The sequence below is a fragment of the Schistocerca nitens genome, chromosome 1 (genome assembly GCF_023898315.1).
Source record: "Schistocerca nitens isolate TAMUIC-IGC-003100 chromosome 1, iqSchNite1.1, whole genome shotgun sequence".
In the NCBI taxonomy this organism is placed as follows: Eukaryota; Metazoa; Arthropoda; class Insecta; order Orthoptera; family Acrididae; genus Schistocerca; species Schistocerca nitens.
Window position 1 is genome coordinate 17,772,250 of NC_064614.1, and position 21,362 is coordinate 17,793,611.

Below are 21,362 nucleotides of genomic sequence, written 5' to 3' on the forward strand. Positions count from 1 at the left end.
AGGGTTGAATAAAAGGGCGGATCCCAGAGCCGCCATATTGCAAATTCTGTGACGTGTCTGCCAAAGAATTTTCTGTATTAAAACGAGTATAGTACAAAAGTTGTTGACAATTAACTACTGGCATCCCTAAACACTCCACTTCAGCAGGGCCTTGACCTACATGGAACCTATATACACTCCTGGAAATTGAAATAAGAACACCGTGAATTCATTGTCCCAGGAAGGGGAAACTTTATTGACACATTCCTGGGGTCAGATACATCACATGATCACACTGACAGAACCACAGGCACATAGACACAGGCAACAGAGCATGCACAATGTCGGCACTAGTACAGTGTATATCCACCTTTCGCAGCAATGCAGGCTGCTATTCTCCCATGGAGACGATCGTAGAGATGCTGGATGTAGTCCTGTGGAACGGCTTGCCATGCCATTTCCACCTGGCGCCTCAGTTGGACCAGCGTTCGTGCTGGACGTGCAGACCGCGTGAGACGACGCTTCATCCAGTCCCAAACATGCTCAATGGGGGACAGATCCGGAGATCTTGCTGGCCAGGGTAGTTGACTTACACCTTCTAGAGCACGTTGGGTGGCACGGGATACATGCGGACGTGCATTGTCCTGTTGGAACAGCAAGTTCCCTTGCCGGTCTAGGAATGGTAGAACGATGGGTTCGATGACGGTTTGGATGTACCGTGCGCTATTCAGTGTCCCCTCGACGATCACCAGTGGTGTACGGCCAGTGTAGGAGATCGCTCCCCACACCATGATGCCGGATGTTGGCCCTGTGTGCCTCGGTCGTATGCAGTCCTGATTGTGGCGCTCACCTGCACGGCGCCAAACACGCATACGACCATCATTGGCACCAAGGCAGAAGCGACTCTCATCGCTCAAGACGACACGTCTCCATTCGTCCCTCCATTCACGCCTGTCGCGACACCACTGGAGGCGGGCTGCACGATGTTGGGGCGTGAGCGGAAGACGGCCTAACGGTGTGCGGGACCGTAGCCCAGCTTCACGGAGACGGTTGCGAATGGTCCTCGCCGATACCCCAGGAGCAACAGTGTCCCTAATTTGCTGGGAAGTGGCGGTGCGGTCCCCTACGGCACTGCGTAGGATCCTACGGTCTTGGCGTGCATCCGTGCGTCGCTGCGGTCCGGTCCCAGGTCGACGGGCACGTGCACCTTCCGCCGACCACTGGCGACAACATCGATGTACTGTGGAGACCTCATGCCCCACGTGTTGAGCAATTCGGCGGTACGTCCACCCGGCCTCCCGCATGCCCACTATACTCCCTCGCTCAAAGTCCGTCAACTGCACATACGGTTCACGTCCACGCTGTCGCGGCATGCTACCAGTGTTAAAGACTGCGATGGAGCTCCGTATGCCACGGCAAACTGGCTGACACTGACGGCGGCGGTGCACAAATGCTGCGCAGCTAGCGCCATTCGACGGCCAACACCGCGGTTCCTGGTGTGGGTGTCGTGCGTGTGATCATTGCTTGTACAGCCCTCTCGCAGTGTCCGGAGCAAGTATGGTGGGTCTGACACACCGGCGTCAATGTGTTCTTTTTTCCATTTCCAGGAGTGTATTTATATCGATATGGTGTCTGTTCTTTCGGACATGTCCGAAAGAACAGACACCATTGGCAATACCGGCCATGACCTTCTTCTTCTGTGCGGATGCACACATATTCCCCGAACTCTTACGGGACTTGGACAGAATGTCTTCCACGAGTAATGAGTGTGTTGGGGTGGGACACTACGGACGTAGTGAGTGGATATACAAGGTGAGAATGTGAGTCTCGCGGGAGGCATGCGGGAGATAGTACCTGCAGTCGCAAATTCCTCTGTGTCCTCGGTGGCTCAGATGGATAGAGCGTCTGCCATGTAAGCAGGGGATCACGGATTCGAGTCCCAGTCGGGGCACACATTTTCACCAGTCCCAGTTGATATATAACAACGTCCGTGAGCAGCTGACGGTATCAATATAATTCTAATTACATGGAACCTGGCCCCTGAGCGCTACTACTGTGCGACGAGGGACTACCGAAGCAGCAAGACACCACGTTAGTGATACAGCGACCAGAGAAGTACGTCCTTCTCGCTACAAACCCTCAGAGGCCGTTGTAAAATTCATGCGATATCTCCGAATATCGTGTCGGACCTCATTTGGCCCGAAGCAGTGCAACAACTCGATGTGGCATCGACTAAGTTTTAAGGCGCTCGATGTCTCCCGCAGAAACACTAAGCCATAATGCCTCTATAGCCGTCCACAATTGCGAAAGTGTTGCCGGTACGCGGTGTTGTGCACGAAATGGCCCCTAGATTATGTCCCACAAACATTCGATGCGATTCATGTCGAGGGATCAGGGTTGTCAAATCAGTCGCTCGAACTGTCCAGAATATTCTTCGAACCAAACGCGAACAGTTGTGGCACGGTGACACGCCTTCGTTGAGTAGGAACACGGATTCCATGAATGGCTGCAAATGATCTCCAAATAGCCGAACATAGCCATTTCCAGCCAATGATCGGGTCAGTTGAATCAGAGGACAGTCCATTCCATTTAACACACCCCACGCCATTACGAAGCCACCACCAGCTCGAACAGTGATCTTTGACAACTCAGGTCCATGACTTCGTGAGATCAGCGCCACACCCGAACCTTACCACCAGCTCTTATCAACTGAAGGGATTCGTGTGACCAGGTCACCGTTTTCCTGTCATCTAGGGTCTAACAGACACGATCATGAGTCCAGGAGAGGAGTTGCAGGCTATATCGTGCTGTTAGCAAAGGGATGCCGCTAATTTCGCTGCACTGTCCGAACGGCTGCATTCGTCGTACGTCCCACATTAATTTCTGCGGTTATTTCACGCAATGTTGATTGTTGGCACTGACAACTCTACGGCTGCTCTCGGTCGGTAAGTGAAGACCGTCGGCCACTATTTTCTCCGTGGTCGAGAGGTAACGCCTGGAATTTGGTATTCACGGCACTCTCTTCACACTGTGGATTTCGGAGTATTGAATTCCCTAACGGATTACCGAAATGGAATGTCCCATGTGTGTAGCCCTACCACCATTCGGCTTTGAAAGTGTGTTAATTCGCGTCGTGCGGCCATAATCACGTCGGCAAACTCTTCACACGAATTACCCGAGTACAATTGTCAGCCCCGCCAATGCATTGCCCTTTTATTCCTTGTGTACGCGATACTACCGCCACCTGCATATGTGCAAATCGCTATCCCACGGCTCACATCACCTCAGCTTAGAGGAACTTAGAAGCGGGGTTAAAAACTGAGAACACACTTCAGCAATATTACTGTAAGCGCAACTTACCTTCAGAGCGATTACTTGCTTCACTTTCGAGATTCTGTGAAATGAACATTCTTGGAGCTTGATCCAGTTTTTGAAACATGTGGCACAGAAAGAAAAAAAAAAAACATTCAAGAGGAAGAAGTAGTACGAAAAAGACACGCCACAGGACACAAATCTGCATTTAGTATGAACATACGAGTAACGTAGGTCTACTGATGTTACAAGGCGGTTGTTCCTTATTTTAGATTATTTTTTGTGACAATATTTGTAAAAATTTCTATTTTTGAAGCTATTTCTTTTACACAATTACTACAAGTAGATGTATCTAACGTTCCATTGATATGGAACAATCTATACGCTGGAAAATTTTAGATTCCACACTACTCTATTACTAGGAGCGTTCAATAAGTAGTGCAATACATTTTTTCTGAAAGCTGGTTGCCGGCCGCTGTGGCCGAGCGGTTCTAGGCGCTTCAGTTCGGAACAGCGCTGCTGCTGAGGCCGCAGGTTCGAATCCTGCCTCCGGCATGGATATCTGTGGTGTCTTTAGGTTATTTAGGTTCAAGTAGTTCTAAGGGCACTGATGACCTCAGATGTTAAGTCCCATAGTGCTCAGAGCCATTTAAACCATTTGAAAGCAGGTTCGTTTTATTTGGCATGCCAATACATCATATTATTCCCAACTCTTTTGGCTACAAAATCCTATTTTTCAACGTAATCTTCGTTCAATCTGCGGCCTTAACGCCACATTACTGGGATGGCCTGTATGCTCGCATGCTGCCAATCCTACGGCTCCACTGGTCGACGGAGCAGCCAAAGTCTCGCTGCAGCAATAACCCCCGCATCATCCACTTGCTGCTCCCCGCGGAGTGCGTCCTTCACCGGGCCGAACAGATGGAAGTCGGAAGGTACGAGATCAGGGCTGTAGGGTGGATGAGGAAGAACAGTCCAATGAAGTTCTGAGATCTCCTTATGGGGTGTGCAAACTTACGTGAAGCCTTGCATTGTCATGGAGAAGGAGAATCTGCTTTGCATTTTTGTGGGGACGAAAACGGCGACGCTGTTTCTTCAATTTCCTGAATGTAACACAATACATTTCAAAGTTGATCGTTGCACCGTGACGTAGCACATCAAACAGAAGAACCCCTTCAGAATCCCACAAGACTATCACATTTCCGGCTGAGGGTGCGGTTTTGATCTATTTCTTTGAAGGAGACGTTGTGTGACGTCACACCATGCATTGCAGTTTTCTTTCCGGTTGTAAGTGATGAACCTACGTTTCTTCGCCTGTGACGATGTTCAACAAAAAATTGTCACGATCTACATCTACATCTATATTCATACTCCGCAAGCCACCCAACGGTGTGTGGCGGAGGGCACTTTACGTGCCACTGTCATTACCTCCCTTTCCTGTTCCAGTCGCGTATGGTTCGCGGGAAGAGCGACTGCCGGAAAGCCTCCGTGCGCTCTCGAATCTCTCTGATTTTACATTCGTCATCTCCTCGGGAGGCATAAGTAGGGGGAAGCAATATATTCGATACCTCATCCAGAAACGCACCCTCTCGAAACCTGGACAGCAAGCTAAACCGCGATGCAGAGCGCCTCTATTGCAGAGTCTGCCACTTGAGTTTGCTAAACATCTCCGTAACGCTATCACGCTTACCAAATAACACTGGGACGAAACGCGCCGCTCTTCTTTGGATCTTCTCTATCTCCTCCGTCAACCCGATCTGGTACGGATCCCACACTGATGAGCAATACTCAAGTATACGTCGAACGAGTGTTTTGTAAGCCACCTCCTTTGTTGATGGACTACATTTTCTAAGGACTCTCCCAATGAATCTCAACCTGGTACCCGCCTTACTAACAATTACTTTTATATGATGATTCCACTTCAAATCGTTCCGTACGCATACTCCCAGATATTTTACACAAGTAACTGCTACCAGTGTTTGTTCCGCTATCATATAATCATACAATAAATGATCCTTCTTTCTATGTATTCGCAATACATTACATTTGTCTATGTTAAGGGTCAGTTGCCACTCCCTGCACCAAGTGCCTATCCGCTGCAGATCTTCCTGCATTTCGCTACAATTTTCTAATGCTGCAACTTCTCTGTATACTACAGCATCATCCGCGAAAAGCCGCATGGAACTTCCGACACTATCTACTAGGTCAGTTATATATATTGTGAAAAGCAATGGTCCCATAACAGTCCCCGTGGCACGCCAGAGGTTACTTTAACGTCTGTAGACGTCTCTCCATTGATAACAACATGTTGTGTTCTGTTTGCTAAAAACTCTTCAATCCAGCCACACAGCTGGTCTGATATTCCGTAGGCTCTTACTTTGTTTATCAGGCGACAGTGCGGAACTGTATCGAACGCCTTCCGGAAGTCAAGGAAAATGGCATCTACCTGGGGGCCTGTATCTAATATTTTTTGGGTCTCATGAACAAATACAGCGAGTTGGGTCTCACACGATTGCTGTTTCCAGAATCCACGTTGATTCCTACAGAGTAGATTCTGGGTTTCCAGAAATGAAATGATACGCGAGCAAAAAACATATTCTAAAATTCTACGACAGACCGATGTCGCCGGCAGGAGTGGCCGAGCGGTTCTAGGCGCTTCAGTCTGGAACCGCCCGACCGGTACGGTCGCAGGTTCGAATCCTGCCTCGGGCATGGATGTGTGTGATGTCCTTAGCTTAGTTAGTTTTAAGTAGTTCTAAGTTCTAGGGGACTGATGACCTCAGATGTTAAGTCCCTTAGTGCTCAGAGCCATTTGAATTTGAGACCGATGTCAGAGATATAGGCCTATACTTTTGTGCATCTGCTATACGACCCTTCTTGAAAACTGGAACTGCCTGTGCTCTTTTCCAATCATTTGGAACCTTCCATTTCCCCAAGGATTTGCTGTTAGAAGGGGGGCAAGTTTTTTCGCGTACTCTGTGTAGAATCGAATTGGTATCCCGTCATGTCCAGTGGACTTTCCTCTGTTGCGTGATTTCAGTTGCTTTTATATTCCTTGGTCCCTTATTTCGATGTCAGCCATTTTTTTCGTTCGTGCGAGGATTTAGAGAAGGAACTGCAGTGCGATCTTCCTCTGTGAAACAGCTTTGGAAAAAGGTGTTTAGTATTTCAGCTTTGCGCGATTCCGCACAGGTGGTCCTTCTTTGTTCTTTATGGTCTTCACTTAAGGGACGAGGAATGCAGCAGGCGCACATTTTTTGAGTACCCCGGCTGGTGGATGAGAGTGTCCGCACGTTTCAACGTTGCAGGTGCCAAAGCTGTGTGCGGCCGGCCGGCACCCGGGACAGGTTTGCGCGACCATGTTGCGATGATGACAGACGCGTCGCCCAACGACTCATCGTACTTTTGTTCACTGCCAGGTCTAGATATTCTGCAAGCGCCTCTGAATATCTGCGAGGGTGTGATTTTCCGCCAAAAGAAACTCCGTTGTAGACGCCATTTTGAAGGCTACCTATACCGCTGCCACCTATCGGAACTATAGGGGCTGAAGAGGGAATATTCCACTTTGTCCCACAGCAGCCGGCAGCTGTTTCCGACAGGTTCTAGGTGCTTCAGTCCGGAACCGCGCTGCTGCTATGGTCGCAGGTTCGAATCCTGCCTCGGACAGGATGTGATGTCCTTAGGTTAGTTAGGTTTAAGTAGTTCTAAGTCTATGGGACTAATGACCTCAGATGTTAAGTCCCATAGTGTTTAGAGCCACAGCAAGTTGTGCCTTTTTTTAAACCGACATTGCGTGAAAAAGACACCTGTTGCATTCCTTATTGAAGGCTCCTCGTATATTGATATCTTTACAGGTCCTATTATACTTCTTTGAAGCACAGCCATGATACTACCGTGTCTATGGTACATTCGCCCCCCCCCCCCCCCCCCACGCAGTCCTCTGCAATGTCCCTCTACGTATCGACATCATCATTGTGTAACGGTTAATATGTAAAATGTATCGGTGTGGTAAACAAATGAGCGAGTGAGAAAAAATGCAACTGTACACAGTCTTGTCACGTCTCACAAAAAGGAACGAGGTACGAAGTTTGCGAACAGCTGAGAGTGTACGGAGTCTGGACGGGCAAGGCTCTTAGCTGTACACACACACACACAGAGAGAGAGAGAGAGGGGGGGGGGGGGGGAGGGGAGGGACAGAAGGGAGGCAGGCGGCGCGTGCTGTCCACAGCCGTGACCCGCCCCCGCATAAAGGTCCGCCGTTCGGCGAAGCGGTATGCGGCGCACAGTGGAGAACGGTGGAGCGGAAAACGAAATCTAACAATGCCGAGCGATACGCAGCAGGTGCCCAATGGGATGCTGTGGCGCCAGACGAACGACAAACAAGACGGCAGCGGGACGTGACAACAGTGTAGCGTAGCCAGGTTTAAAGTACACTCCTGGAAATGGAAAAAAGAACACATTGACACCGGTGTGTCAGACCCACCATACTTGCTCCGGACACTGCGAGAGGGCTGTACAAGCAATGATCACACGCACGGCACAGCGGACACGCCAGGAACCGCGGTGTTGGCCGTCGAATGGCGCTAGCTGCGCAGCATTTGTGCACCGCCGCCGTCAGTGTCAGCCAGTTTGCCGTGGCATACGGAGCTCCATCGCAGTCTTTAACACTGGTAGCATGCCGCGACAGCGTGGACGTGAACCGTATGTGCAGTTGACGGAGTTTGAGCGAGGGCGTATAGTGGGCATGCGGGAGGCCGGGTGGACGTACCGCCGAATTGCTCAACACGTGGGGCGTGAGGTCTCCACAGTACATCGATGTTGTCGCCAGTGGTCGGCGGAAGGTGCACGTGCCCGTCTACCTGGGACCGGACCGCAGCGACGCACAGATGCACGCCAAGACCGTAGAATCCTACGCAGTGCCGTAGGGGACCGCACCGCCACTTCCCAGCAAATTAGGGACACTGTTGCTCCTGGGGTATCGGCGAGGACCATTCGCAACCGTCTCCATGAAGCTGGGCTACGGTCCCGCACACCGTTAGGCCGTCTTCCGCTCACGCCCCAACATCGTGCAGCCCGCCTCCAGTGGTGTCGCGACAGGCGTGAATGGAGGGACGAATGGAGACGTGTCGTCTTGAGCGATGAGAGTCGCTTCTGCCTTGGTGCCAATGATGGTCGTATGCGTGTTTGGCGCCGTGCAGGTGAGCGCCACAATCAGGACTGCATACGACCGAGGCACACAGGGCCAACACCCGGCATCATGGTGTGGGGAGCGATCTCCTACACTGGCCGTACACCACTGGTGATCGTCGAGGGGACACTTAATAGTGCACGGTACATCCAAACCGTCATCGAACCCATCGTTCTACCATTCCTAGACCGGCAAGGGAACTTGCTGCTCCAACAGGACAATGCACGTCCGCATGTATCCCGTGCCACCCAATATGCTCTAGAAGGTGTAAGTCAACTACCCTGGCCAGCAAGATCTCCGGATCTGTCCCCCATTGAGCATGTTTGGGACTGGATCAAGCGTCGTCTCACGCGGTCTGCACGTCCAGCACGAACGCTGGTCCAACTGAGGCGCCAGGTGGAAATGGCATGGCAAGCCGTTCCACAGGACTACATCCAGCATCTCTACGATCGTCTCCATGGGAGAATAGCAGGCTGCATTGCTGCGAAAGGTGGATATACACTGTGCTAGTGCCGACATTGTGCATGCTCTGTTGCCTGTGTCTATGTGCCTGTGGTTCTGTCAGTGTGATCATGTGATGTATCTGACCCCAGGAATGTGTCAATAAAGTTTCCCCTTCCTGGGACAATGAATTCACGGTGTTCTTATTTCAATTTCCAGGAGTGTAGTTAAATTTATAGATTCGGTGTCAAGAGTCCGCCTCCATAGCCGAGTGTGTGTGTGTGTGTGGGGGGGGGGGGGATAGGTACGGTTATCGGTACTACCAGGGATTTTTGGTTGGTGGGAGGACTGGACCGCTGTATGCCTGATAAGCAGCGACTCCAAGGTCGAAACGTGGACAACGTCTGGAAGTGCGGAGTGCTGACCCCATGCCCCTCCATACCCTATTCAATGGTGAATAGCGGAGGACGATATGGCGGTCGGTTGCTTTTCGCAAGGTCTACAGGTCCACATCGCAGGGTTTCCTTATTTTTCCGTTTACTCGATATTAAGAAATTTCGCTTGTCAGAAATGGTTTTCTTGCAATTGCCAGTCTGCCTTTTATATACTCTTTATTTCGGCCCTTGACAATTTATTTTGCTTCTCAAATAGCGAAACTCTTCTGCTCCTGTAAATCTCTTACTTCCTAATTCCTCACCATCGCTTTATTTGTAATGGAATGTAGTTAAATTTAACTACATTGCATTACTCTCCTATTACTTTTCGGGACGTTCTTTTATAATTTCTTTTCAGTGATCATCCATTCCACTCCAATGATCTACCAAGCCTGTTGCCGCCTCTGACAGAATTGTGCGAGTAATGCATCGGCAACATAATGTAAACGGCAAATCTCAACGTTTTTATTTCTTCTCCTTGGCCTTTAATTCTTTTTCAAAATTTATTTTTAGTTTCCTTTACTGCTTGTTCAGTGTGCCGACGGAATAACTTCAGATTTAGGCTACAACCCTGTCTCATTCCCTTCCCATTTGCGTTCTCTGTTTCACGTCCAGCTAACTGAAGAAATCCAATTTAAAAGGAAGTATGTACTAAACTTCTACCGAACAATAAGCTTAACAGGTTACAGTTTGCAAAATACTAAGACGAGTTCTGTAGAAAAGAATGGAAAAAAATGCTAGAAGCCGATTTTGAGGAAGTTCAATTTCTGTTCCGAAAAACTGTAGGAACATGTGAAAAAATACTTACTCTACGACTTATTTAGAAGATACACTGATGTGAGGGAAAGCTACGTTTATAGTGTTTGTAAATTTACGGAAAGCTTTTGACAATATTGATTTGAATACACTCCTTCAAATTCTGAAGACAGCAGGGATAAAATACATTGAGCAAAAGGATATCTACAACTTGTTCGGGAACCTTTATCTCTTTAAGCTTTTGCGATAACAAACAAAACTGCAGTAAGTGATAAAACTGTCATCTCCACTGAAGTGATCTGAAACTGGAAGACATATTGTTGCCGGATTTGCGTGTAACATCGACACCCACAGCACTGGGGCAACATTTACCTGATTACTTGAAAAAAAACACGACAACAAATCAACTTTGATTCCACCAGGAACGGTTGTGCTCAGCGACCCCATACCATAAGGAAGGAAAGCCACATAGCAGTGAGTCGCAGTCCCATTAGAGCTTATTATTTTTGCAAAACTAAATTTCGGCTGCAAATAGCCATCTTCAGTGCATTTTCGTTACAGTTCAACAGACTCCCGTCTTTCATATCACCATATGCTCTTACAGGTGTATAGGCAGAAGGACCCATTGTAAGAAGAGATGGTGACATGGACTGCCGCGAGTCTGTTGAGTTGTAACGAAAATGCACTGAAGATGGGTACTTATAGCCGAAATCTAGATTTGCAAGAATAATAAAAGCTAATGGGATGGCGACTGACTGCTGTGTGCCTTTCTTTCCTTACAACAGCAAATCACTACAATTGCTGTATATCTCCTAACAATATAATCCACAGGCATGGAGCTCTACCATTATTACCACGTATAAATCAATGTCGTCCAATTTACCTGGATGCAGAACCTCGTCGTCCGCAGGAGTCGCCGCGCAGTTCGCTTTGCGATGCTCTGGAACACACAAAAAATCCCTCTTATGCAATGAGATGTATCGATACACTGATGAAACAATCAAACACTTGCCAACTTTCTTAAAATTCATGTCTCTGTAGTTTTGCTATTGCGACGTAACAATGTTTGCACTTCTCGTTTTCTCCATTGGATTTTGAAGAGTTCACAGACCACGTATTACCTCCTGGAGAATAATTCGTCCGCAAGCCAGTCATTAATTGCGCACAATGCGGCCTCTCGATTTCGATCCCCAAGATTTACCGCTCCGCATTTACCAGTATTCTGTACAGAGATTATCGTCACAAATGGGTTAGAGTCTGCCCGGTTAGCCATGCGGTCTAACGCGGCACGTGTCCGCCCGGCGGACGTGTGTCGAGGTCCGCCGGCTAACCTGTGTATGGTTTTTACGCGGTTTTCCAACTGCCCTTGTGAATGCGGGATGGTTCCCCTTATTCCGCCTCAGCTACACTATGTCGGCGATTGCTGCGCAAACAAGTTGTCCACGTACGCGTACACTACCGTTACTCTACCACGCCAACATAGGGGTTACACTCGTCTGGTGTGAGACGTTCCCTGGGGGGGGGGGGGGGGCGAACCGCACAATAACCCTGAAAGAGTGGTTCGGTGTGGGGCGGCGGAGGGCTGAAGTGGACTGTGGTAGTCGTCGTGGGGTTGTGGACCACTGCGGCTGCGGCGGGGACGGAGCCTCTCCGTCGTTTCTAGCTCCCCGGTTAACAAACAATGCAATGATGCAATACAATGGCTTAGTGATATTGTTGAAAGCGCTTGGCATTTTTATTGTATAAGACTCGCGGCCATTGTGTCAATGACGGTTTTTACTTAACATACGCGGTTCGCAAAGTCTTTTCTTATTTTTTCAGATACGACCAGTTTCGGATTTACAAACATTTCATCATTAGATTTATGCCTTGTTACAAACTACCACGTCCCCTCTAGAACCTGAGTCATATCGGAGGAAATCCGAAACGCGTCATATTTGAAAAAAAAAAAAAACGAGAAGCCACCCGAGACAAAGAAACCTTTTACAGCTGAAAGTACACATTACTAGATGTTAAAAATACCAGTAAACATGGGTGTGAAAAAGAATCGTTCATAAGATAATTCTGAAATTTTATTGAGAATGCGTTTTGGAGACTTTGCTCCGCAATCAGGCGACAATTGCGATGTTTCGCCCGGGCGCATTGCTCCCGGGAAAACCAACGACGTCGAAATATCTGTAATTGTGTGTATCTTCGTTATGTACTTTCCTACAGAGATCCACAGTTCAGCCTTAGTTACACACTCACTGGTTACAAGGGTGTAGTTTATGAAAGGTATGTGTGTGTAAAGCAGAAACGCAGAGCTCTTGAGGAAATTATCCAACGAAGAAACACAGGAGTGTACGTACTTAGACATCGTAGGTTTCCGCGGCAGCACTGGGCCTGAACCGCCGCAACTATCGGCTGTCAGTGGAGCAAAGCGTGGGCAACTCAACGTAAACGAAAACTTAAAGCTTAGAGACTGTTTGCATTCTGTGGTTTTTATCTACAAACAGACTATCACGAAAACAGGTTGCCAAACATGTTTACGTTTAAAAATGTGAATATTTGTTGATACCAGCTGCTGAGAGATTCATAGTTTAAAATCGAGTTAGGAAAATGGTAATGGTTAACAAAACTTTTCGATACTTTGGTAGGCATACGCTTCTGTTGTGACATCTTCCAGGATTTCTTGAGGATGTTCTTTCGACCAACGCCAGAGTATGTTGTGCATACGGCTTTGACTGTCGATCCGCGCCTTTTATTAGTTACATCACTACGGATTATGATATAACCAGTACAACTCACCAAAACAAAGTATGATATATCCGATCAACTTTTGTAAGTAAGCTGGACCACCGACCTATTAACCTTCCCGCGCTTTGAGGTGCCATGTCACGGATTGCGCGGCCGCTCCTGCCGGAGGTTCGAGTCCTACCTCGGGCATGGGTGTGTGTGTTGTTCTTAGCATAATTTAGTTTAAGTAGTGTGCAAGTCTAGGGACCGATGACATCAGCTGTTTGGTTCCTTAGGAATTCACACAGATTTGAACATTTTCTTTACCAACCATCCGAAACAAACACCACATCAGACTACCAAATGGTTCAAATGGCTCTGAGCACTATGAGACTTAACATCTCAGGTCATCAGTCCCCTAGAACTTAGAACTAGTTAAACCTAACTAACCTAAGGACATCACACACATCCATGCCCGAGGCAGGATTCGAACGTGCGACCGTAGCGGTCGCGCGGTTCCAGACTGAAGAGCCTAGAACCGCTCGGCCACACCGGCCGGCAGCAGACTACCCCAGTCACATGTTTGACTATGCTGATGTTTCTTTGACGCCTTCTTCTCTACAACTCAGCGTCTATATTTTTATGTTTAAGTTCCATCACATCGGCTCTTCTATCAGACGGCTTTCTACTGCATCTCTATCAACACATTCCATCTTCACGTCTTCCGATTCCATACATCCGTCACTTTCTGTGAACAAAATATGCGTTTACTGTGTATCGTACCAGCTTTCTGTTGGATTCAGGACTTAACTAGCAGATAGAACGTCATTTTTAACGGGACGAAATCGTCTGAATGTAAAAGTAACTGCCTACCACCAGGGTGTTTTATAGGGCTGCTGCCATTCGCGATAATTTTTTGTCTTAAAGCTATCAACATTGGCATGACAAAAAAGAGCTTTTCTTTTGCAACAAGTTCTATTTATTCACCACGGAGATTTAGATTAGATTTGTTATGTTGTCCTCAGGCGAGAAGTGACTCTTGCAGCGTCATGTAAAATAACCAAAGAACAAACAGTTATCAGATAACGTAGAAGTTGAGATATTTAGAAACGCTAAGTTTATCCTTGATTCCAATGTTATGCAAGACGAAATTTTATAATAAAAATCGTCTCGTTGTGATTATGCAGTTTTCTCATTTGTCTCTGGTCCGTTTATCTAAGTACTTTCCTTACCTGCCGCGCGGGATTAGCCGAGCGGTCTCAGGTGCTGCAGTCATGGACTGTGCGGCTGGTCCCGGCGGAGGCTCGAGTCCTCCCTCGGGCATGGGTGTGCGTGTTTGTCCTTAGAATAATTTAGGTTAAGTAGTGTGTAAGCTTAGGGACTGATGACCTTAGCAGTTAAGTCCCATAAGATTTCACACACGCACTTTCCTTACCGCGTCACGTGCCCGTACGCCAGCAGGCGAAACTTAATTTAACAGAGATGAGAGGTCAAAATGGCTTTCACTCATTTGAAACTAGGTTGGATTTTTGACACTTATGCCGAGGTTAATTATATTTTCAGTAGTTTGATGTTTCTGCCTTTCTTCGCAGCACGGAGAACACATTGTCCCTTGTAAGGATGTGTTTCGTCAGGAGCAAATTTTATACGGTCGTCAGCTTCTCTAATTTTCAGCCTCCCATCAGACATAATTTTTAGAATGGCGCGTGGTGGGGAGATGAATAGCAACAATCTATAATTTTTTCTTGTTACACGTAGTAAATTCTTGCATGTGACGACGTCTTTCAGACGATGCCATTTCAGTCACTTCCATGTTTTGGGGGAACTTAGCACCAGAATCAGTGACAAATGACGAGACATTCCTTTTATAACACGCAGGCCCTCCTAGTCATTCTAGGAACCTGGACATTAAATCAACAAGTTCTGAACAAGGACATAGATTACTGAATAAATAGGGAGGAATTTAAAAGTGAAAGAAATCGTGGGAAAATCTGTGCCACAGTCAGAAGAAATTAAAGCACAGCTCCCGGAAGACTGGCAGCGTCTCCGAGATACATCAGGAACAGGAAGACGAGTTCAGAGCAACTACTTAGTTTAAAATTTTTGCAGCCCATCAGGGGAAAGATTCGGTATTTGACGGACCACGGATTATACTCGAACTATCGAAAAAGATAAACCAAGTACAGCTTAAAAGTGCTACTTATAAATTATTGGTAGCAGCGAAGCTATAACATAGTGTCATCTTTACACTTGCTCTAGGATGAATGTGTGGGTCAAATAATTGACCTACCACCCTGCGAAAGCTCTCCTAAGACATACGCAAAAAATCGTACTTCGAAATTAAAAGGAGAATTCAATGCAACACCAGTGGTAGCACTGTTAGTAGTTCTGGGAATGTATTCATCCGGTAAACTGCCATACACAGAATTGCACGCTAGTGGGCGAGGAAGTGGGGCACTGAGTAGGTGAGAACAGTCTTCGATAACGCTTCACCGTCTCACAAACAAACTGTCAAATTTCAACCTAACCTAGACCTCGGGCTAAGCTATATAAACTATGTGATCAAAAGTATCCGGACACCTGGCTAAAAATGACTTACAAGTTCGTGGCGGCCTCCATCGGTAATGCTGGATTTCAATATGATGTTGACCCACCCTTAGCCTTGATGACAGCTTCCACTCTCACAGGCATACGTTCAATCAGGTGCTGGAAGGTTTCTTGGGAAGTGGTGCACTGAGGAGAGGTATCGATGTTGGGCGATGAGGCCTGGCGCGAGGTCGGCGTCCCAAAATATCCCAAAGGTGTTCTGTAGGATTCAGGTCAGACCTCTGTGCAGGCCAGTCCATTACAGGGATGTTATTCTCGTGTAACCACTCCGCCACAGGCCGTACATTATGAACAGGTGCTCGATCGTGCTGAAAGACGCAATCGCCATCCCCGAATTGCTCTTCAACAGTGGGAAGCAAGAAGGTGCTTAAAACACCAATGTAGGCCTGTGCTGTGATAGTGCCAACCCCCCTCCATGAAGAAGACGACCACACCATAACACCACCGCCTATGAATTTTACTGTTGGCACTACACACGCTGGCAGATGGCGTTCACCGAGCATTCGCCATACCCACATTCTGCCATCGAATCAACACATTGTGTACCGTGATTCGTCACTCCACACAACGTTTTTCCACTGTTCAGTCGTCCAATGTTTACGCTCCTTACACCAAGCGAGGCGTCGTTTGGCATTTACCGGCGTCATGTGTGGCTTATGAGTAGCCGCTCGACCATCAAATCCAAGTTTTCTCACCTCCCGCCTGACTGTCATAGTACTTGCAGCGGATCCTGATGCAGTTTGGAATTCCTGTGTGATGGTCTGGATGTATGTCTGCCTATTACACATTACGACCATCTTCAACTGTCGGCGGTCTCCGTCAGTCAACAGACGAGGTCGGGCTGTACGCTTTTGTGGTGTACGTCTCCATTCACGTTTCCACTTCACTATCACATCGGAAACAGTGGCCCTAGGGATGTTTCGGAGTGTATAAATCTCTTGTACAGACGTATTACACAAGTGACACCCATTCACCTGACCACGTTCGAAGTCCGTGAGTTCCGCGGAGCGCCCCATTCTGCTCTCTCACGATGTCAATTATCTACTTAGGTCGCTGATATGGAGTACCTGGCAGTAGGTGGCAGCAAAATGCACCTAATACGGAAAACGTATGTTTTTGGGGGTGTCCGGATACTTTTGATCACATATATCAGGGTGTCCCCATAACCTAGACCCCAAAAAATTATATGTTGTCACTGTTCTACTTCTCCTTGTAAATGTATGAGATCACACGTCACATCATCACGTGACGAGTCAAGGTCAACGTTCGATACCAGTTAGTTGAATCCTTATTTTATATACCTTTGGTGAAACTGAGCCCTCGAAGCTATTGCATTGTACCAATTTTGTTGGGGTTGTTTGGGGGAAGAGACCAAACAGCGAGGTCATCGGTGTCATCGGATTAGGGAAGGACGGGGAAGGAAGTCGGCCGTGCCCTTTCAAAGGAGCCAACCCGGCATTTGCCTGGAGCGATTTAGGGAAATCACGGAAAACCTAAATCAGGATGGCCGGACGCGGGCATTGTACCAATGTGATGTCCGAAATACTTAGTCGCTTAGTAACGGTGTTAGGTCGCACGTTTGGTTCGTATTTTCTATTGCACGGACAAATGCTGTTCACGTCTCGTATAAACGTGATTGAAGAAGTTGCGCACTTCTGGAAAGAATCGCTGGGAACGGAGAGAGGTGGGTCTGAGAGGTGGTAATCAATTCCACCCCCCTCCATCCCTCCCCACCCCCACTCCATTCCCCCACCTCATCTGCTCTGAGTGTGACAGCCGATGTAAACGCAGAACGGTGACGGTGCATCCGAGAGGATGAACAACATAGCCTGCAGGCGTCTCAAGCGACTCGGTCTGTCTGCTGGCGCCTCGCCCGGGAATACACGAAGCCAGGGAAAGCTAGCTGTGTGGCGGCCAGCTGATCTACAAGGCAAAAGGTCTCTCAGTTCCCGCGGTTGCTACGAGCTTGCGTGTTATAGTAACTCTGACATGACGCGCGCTATGCCTTTACAGACATACGAGAAAATATTCGCACGAATGATGAAAGCGAGTGTTGATCGCTGGAGGATACCGTAATGCGCAAGCAAATGTGAAGGCCAACAGCTCTACCTTCCCGTGTGTAAATGGCTTTAGTTGTACTTGGTGCGTCGGATTAGAACTGAAATTCCAGCTTTCGACGATAACCCCCACCGTCTTCTTCGGGGGCAACTCACTGCCGTCATGCAACTCGAGATCGTGTCGATGTATGTGGTGCTAGTGGCGCCCACTGGAACGTAAACAGCTCGACGAATTCCTCTGCGGTCTGACAACGCTGGAAGTTCGCTTCCACGCACCACTAAGGTTACACAGCCGGTCCCCACTTCAAGATACTGTTGCTCGTCCCGATCTCTACGGCCTTCGTGATAACCGATTCCGCAGTGGAGGAATGTTTTTGACTGACGGAATGGTCACGGGCTCCAAATACCGCCATTCTTTACAGCTATAAAAGTGCGAAACTTTCGCAGAGGTCCCCTGGTTTATTGTATTTGTCGACCGTCCAAGAAGATGCTGCGCCAGGTTAAGGATAGTGTTGCACTCATAGTCTCTGGATCTTGCAACATACCTTCGCAGTGCTAAAGCGACTATATACAGTATGTGATCAAAAGTATCCGGACACCCCCCAAAAACATACGTTTTTCATATTACGTGCAGTGTGTTGCCACCTACTGCCAGGTACTCCATATCAGCGACCCCAGTAGTCATTAGACAACGTTAGAGAGCAGAATGGGGCGTTCCGCGGAACTCACGGACTTCGAACGTGGTCAGGCGACTGGGTGTCACTTGGGTCATACGTCTATACGTGTGATTTACACATTCATAAGCATCCCTTGGTCCACTGTTTCCGCCGTGATAGTGAACTGGAAACGCGAAGGGACACGTAGAGCACAGAAGCGCACAGGCCGACGTCGTCTGTTGACTGACAGGGACTCCCGCCGGAGATTCGAGTCCTCCCTCGGGCATGGGTGTGTGTGTTGTTCTTAGCGTAAGTTAACTTAAGTAGTGTGTAAGTCTAGGGACCGATATTCTCAGCACTTTGGTCCCTAAGGAATTCAGACACACACATAAATACAGCTTTCTTGTTTGCTAACAATGTTTCACTAGTGCATTTTTATACCTATATATTTATATATTAAAAGGTATATGTGTGTCTAAACATTTGTTACAATAACGACTAAAAATCTCAAACGTCGGAAAGGCACATTTTGAGATTTATTGGTAACAATGTTTTCCTTTCATATAGATACGTGTGTGTATGTTAAAAATATACATATATTAAAGAATTAGGTACCTGAAAACACGACAGTATTAGAATTCAAAGCAGCTGGTCAACATTTCCCCTTTTATTTCAGATATATCCAGTAGACATCTACATAAACACGAGTATTCGAATGCAACATTGTGTCAAAATATCAAATGGTTCAAATGGCTCTGAGCACTATGGGACTCAACATCTTAGGTCATAAGTCCCCTAGCACTTAGAACTACTTAAACCTAACTAACCTAAGGACATCACACACACCCATGCCCGAGGCAGGATTCGAACCTGCGACCGTAGCAGCCCCGCGCTTCCGGACTGCAGCGCCAGAACCGCACGGCCACCGCGGCCGGCGTCAAAATATCAAAGCATCTTATGAAGAACTGTTGGAGATTTGAGATTTTGAACATCCACGGTTGTACATACTTAGAAAATGCAGATGTTCCTAATTCCAAATCTCGTTAAGTTTTTGACCGATTGCTTCGAAATTTTGACACAACGTTGCTTTCGTATACGTCCGCATTTTTGTACCTATTTTTTAAATGTATGTAATACATAAATTTATATAAATGTAATAATACGAAAACGTTGTTATAAAAAATCTCAAAAAGATGCATATACGAGGTCATTCAATAATTAGGGAGACAAATTGGTCTGCGGAAAAAACTGTTAGTAGGGCAAGTTTGGTACTTTTATGGCTTTGAGTTGGCATCACTAGGATATGGCCTGGTCAGCTAATGTATCAACATCGTTTTGGTTGTTGTTGTTGTTGTGATCCTCAGCCCTGAGACTGGTTTGATACAGCTCTCCATGCTACTCTACACTGTGCAAGCTTCTTCATTTCCCAGTACCTACTGCAGCCTACATCCTTCTGAATCTGCTTAGTGTATTCATCTCTTGGTCTCCCTCTACGATTTTTACCCTCCACGCTGCCCTCCAGTACTAAATTGGTGATTCCTCGGTGTCTCAGAACATGTCCTAGCAACCGATCCCTTCTTATAGTCAAGTTGTGCCACAAGCTCCTATTCTCCCCAATTCTATTCAATACCTCCTCATTAGTTATGTGATCTACCCATCTAATCTTCAGCATTCTTCTACAGCACCACATTTCAAAAGCTTCTATTCCCTTCTTGTCCAAACTATTTATCGTCCACGTTTCACTTCCATACATTGCTACACTCCATACAAATACTTTCAGAAACGACTTTCTGACATATAAATCTATACTCGATGTTCACAAATTTCTCTTCTTCAGAAACGCTTTCCTTGCCATTGCCAGTCTACATTTTATATCTTCTCTACTTCGACCATCATCAGTTATTTTGCTTCCCAAATAGCAAAACTCCTTTACTACTTTAAGTGTCTCATTTCCTAATCTAATTCCCTCAGCATCACCAAACTTAATTCGACTACATTCCATTATCCTCTTTTTGCTTTTGTTGATGTTCATCTTATACCCTCCTTTCAAGACACTGTCCATTCCGTTCAACTGCTCTTCCAAGTCCTTTGCTGTCACTGACAGAATTACAATGTCATCGACGAACCTCAAAGTTTTTATTTCTTCTCCATGGATTTTAATTCCTACTCCGAATTTTTCTTTTGTTTCCTTTACTGCTTGCTCAATATACAGATTGAATAACATCGGGGAGAGGCTACAACCCTGTCTCACTCCCTTCCCAACCACTGCTTCCCTTTGATGTCCCTCGACTCTTATAACTGCCATCTGGTTTCTGTACAAATTGTAAATAGCCTTTCGCTCCCTGAATTTTCCCCCTGCCACCTTCAGAATTTGAAAGAGAGTGTTCCAATCAACATTGTCAAAAGCTTTCTCTAAGTCTACAAATGCTAGAAACGTAGGTTTACCTTTCCTTAATCTTTCTTCTAAGATAAGTCGTAGGGTCAGTATTTCCTCCGCCGGCCGGAGTAGCCGAACGGTTCTAGGCGCTACAGTCTGGAACCGCGCGGCCGCTACGATCGCAGGTTCGAATCCTGCCTCGGGCATTGACGTGTGTGATGTCCTTAGGTTAGTTAGGTTTAAGTAGTTCTAAGTTCTAGGGGACTGATTACCTTAGAAGTTAAGTCCCATAGTGCTCAGAGCCATTTTTTGAGTATTGCCTCACGTGATCCAACATATCTACGGAATCCAAACTGATCTTCCCCGAGGTCGGCTTCTACTAGTTTTTCCATTCGTCTGTATAGTATTCGCGTTAGTGTTTTGCAGCTGTGACTTATTAAACTGATAGTTCGGTAATTTTCACATCTGTCAACACCTGCTTTCTTTGGGATTGGAATTATTGTATTCTTCTTGATGTCTGAGGTTATTTCACCTGTCTCGTACATCTTGCTCACCAGATGGTAGAGTTTTGTCATGACTGGCTCTCCCAAGGCTGTCAGTAGTTCTATTGGAATATTGTCTACTCCCGGGGCCTTGTTTCGACTCAGGTCTTTCAGTGCTCTGTCAAACTCTTCACGCAGTATCTTATCTCCCATTTCATCTTCATTTACATCCTCTTCCATTTCCATAATATTGTCCTCAAGTACATCGCCCTTGTATAAACCCTCTATATACTCCTTCCACCTTTCTGCCTTCCCTTCTTTGCTTAGAACTGGGTTGCCATCTGAGCTCTTGATATTC

At 47.0% G+C, this 21,362-nt stretch overlaps 1 protein-coding gene across 1 annotated transcript in view; it reads right to left on the minus strand.

The window, feature by feature from the left end:
• LOC126240620 (heparan-alpha-glucosaminide N-acetyltransferase-like) overlaps nucleotides 1–21,362 on the minus strand; it is a 349,296-nt gene that overhangs the window by 193,192 nt on the left and 134,742 nt on the right. The window contains exon 2 of the mRNA XM_049947938.1: nucleotides 10,994–11,050. The gene's annotated coding sequence lies outside the window, so the exon portion shown is untranslated. The remainder of the gene's footprint in view (nucleotides 1–10,993; nucleotides 11,051–21,362) is intronic.